The sequence below is a fragment of the Cryptomeria japonica genome, chromosome 10 (genome assembly GCF_030272615.1).
Source record: "Cryptomeria japonica chromosome 10, Sugi_1.0, whole genome shotgun sequence".
NCBI lineage: Eukaryota > Viridiplantae > Streptophyta > Pinopsida > Cupressales > Cupressaceae > Cryptomeria > Cryptomeria japonica.
In genome coordinates, this window is record NC_081414.1 from 505,559,101 (window position 1) to 505,561,646 (window position 2,546).

Genomic DNA, 2,546 nt, shown 5'->3' on the forward strand with positions numbered 1-2,546 from the left:
TGATTTCCCTCTAGGCTGATATGACATAATTCATCATGAGGTAAATCACCTTGGATGGTAGATATGCTAGCATTTTATCACATCATTTTAATATCTTAAATCATTTTAGGCATCGTAGATTTATTTCCGTACCTTTTTATTTGGTTTCATCCTTGGAGAATAGTTTAGTTAAACATTTTGAAAACAAGGATAACCTTGTGATTCATGAACGCGTTATCTTGTTGATAATGGAATACACCCAAGATCATGAAGTGAAACCATCCCCCAAGGATAGAACCCACATTTCCTCCTCTAACCCTGATGTGCAATTGGTCTCTGACATGAAGATGGATGAAGATGATAGTGGTAGTGCCATGGATTGGCGTGATATCAAGGATACAAAGGACCCTCAGTATAGACCAAAGAAAGAAGGGGAGCAAAATGTAAGTTCAAATCTGGCAGCAGGAAAATGCAAGACTTGGAACCACCCACCAAAAAGATAACGATATTAACCAAATATAGTGAATCCAAAGTCCCAGACCACGACATTAGGTCGGACATCCCTATCAATGTGGATGATAAGAAATAGGGGTTTGTGAATAAGGAAAATAAAAGTGATAAAAAGGAGGAGAGGGTGCTAGGAAATCTTCTTTTGGAGACTACTAGAAGTCAGGAGAACTAATGGAAGTGGGTGGATAAGGATATTGGATCCCTAAAAGATGGGATTAGAGGAATTGTTAAGACATTCACAAAATTCTGTGGGCCCAGTAAAACTGAGAAGATCACGAGTATGATCCAGAAAATTTATCAGGATGTGGAAACTATGAAGGTTGACCATGAGCGCAAAATTGAGAAGCTGGAAGAGGATGTGAGTGAGATCAAGGAAAACCTGAACAATCTAGTGGAAATCAGTAGTCAGGTGATGAACAATAGTGCTGATGGTTTGGAAAAAATTAATTTCATGGTAACTGATTATAGAACCAGGACCATCGCCAGTGACCCTCCCTTGGGGGAAAAGCAGAAAAAAGAATGCCTCAGAGGGTGGATAGAGTGTTGCTGGTGGGAAGACTCTCTCGGGTCCTTGCACTAGAACAAGGAGCCGGAGCTAGGACAAGGGAACCTCCAGATTCATCATGGAGGATTTGGAAAAAATTAATAAGAGGATTATTCAAAAAAAAACTGAATTGATGCACTCTCTTAGTTGATTGCTTTTCCCTATTTTTTGGTTCAGCTATTTCGGTTTTTTGGCCTTTGGTTTGTGTGGGGTTTGACCCCTATTTGTCTCAGTTTTACTGTCTAATTGGCTACTGGCCTTGGTATGTAATACTCTATGTTTCAGGTCCCTATAAAACCAGTTTATCTTCATCAAAAACAATTGTAGCTACAACTATTCATGCTAAATAGAAACCTTAAAACTATTAGAATATTATATACTATATACATAGTTTTGAAGCATAAGTTTGTTACATGTTATTCAAGTAAATCTTAAACACAAGTTCAATGTAAGGAGAACTTCCTTTTCCATACTACTCATCAGCATGATTTTCTCATAGGAAAGTGTAATTTAGAAAACCAAATTTTCATAAGTTGTACGCAGATCGTTTAGTGTATCTTCCATCAATTGAACTTCACAGGCCTACACATTGTGTAATCCAAACAAGTTTTTTTTTTCTTGTTTTATTAGGTCAAGGCAAATAAGTGAAACATTACTCATAAAATATTGAATTCTTAATTTATTTGTTCAATTGATTGATGGGTATGAGTCACTTGATAGTGTAGTGTAGTAAATTGTACACCTTTTTTATCGCTCACATTACACCCACTTTGGTGGTTATATCTAGTTAATAGCTTATTGTTCTTAGTTTAGGGACCTTTTCCAAAAACTAGGTGGAATCCGCTTCTCATGACCTCTCTTCTAGCCTACATTTTTTTCTAAAAGGGTGTCTACAGCCCCTTTCCTTTAACTATAGCACCTAATTGATCTGTCCAAGTATTTTGACCCCAAATTTTGAATTACAACGGTCAACTTCATAAGTAGCGATAAAGAAATCCTTGATATCATCCTTCCCTAAAAGTAACTAGGACAACTTTATTTTTCTATAAAATGGATAGAGTAATCATGACAAATTTATAGCCATATTAATAAATATGATAGACATAAGTGCAATCTAGAAAAAAATTCATTACTTACAAGAATGCTTAAATGCATATTTAACATAAAATATTTTCTTACAATTAATGATTATCTAAGGCAATTGGAAAAATTTAAGTTGCAATGGTAAAGACGATGTAAATATAGAAAGACATACATGTACCCGACAATTAGTTTGGAATTATATGCTGGAATTTTTTGGTTAAGATAAAGTTGATCTTGTGGTTAAAGAAAAAGTGACGAAGATAGTGAAAATAATATCACAATAAAATAGGAGACTTGGTTAAAGGTAGGTTTAAACTATTAAGGTAGGAAACTTCAACATTTTTCATAAATTAAATGAACTCTTCATTCACAATAATTGACATTCACTTATTGAATAAGCTTGAGAATTAGAATAAATGATGGGTTTATA